Source organism: Ciona intestinalis, unplaced genomic scaffold (genome assembly GCF_000224145.3).
Source record: "Ciona intestinalis unplaced genomic scaffold, KH HT000039.1, whole genome shotgun sequence".
Lineage (NCBI taxonomy): Eukaryota > Metazoa > Chordata > Ascidiacea > Phlebobranchia > Cionidae > Ciona > Ciona intestinalis.
This window is the reverse complement of record NW_004190361.1, coordinates 17,225-17,588: the sequence shown is the minus strand read 5'-3', so window position 1 is coordinate 17,588 and position 364 is coordinate 17,225.

Genomic DNA, 364 nt, shown 5'->3' with positions numbered 1-364 from the left:
ATTCTTGCATACTATTCAACCATTTACTCTTACCTGCTATATGGTTTAGTTTTTAGTTTAAAACCTAATATTATATTACAGCGAGCTTGGACAACACAACTGGGAACGCGGCATGGGATTATGGTGCACAAGGTAATGTATAAATATATAGTAGGGTGGAAATACCTATTTATTGGTGGTAAACAAAGCATATATAGTAGGATGGGGGAAGACGGGACACCTTTTTATTCTATTTTCTCGTACATTTTGGTAGCAAACAAAATCCATTCAAGGAATTATAAAACCTTTTCCCCGCGACTTTTATAGACCATTGTAATTGTCTAAAACACGATCAGGATATTTATATATTTCGTGCTAAAGGTGT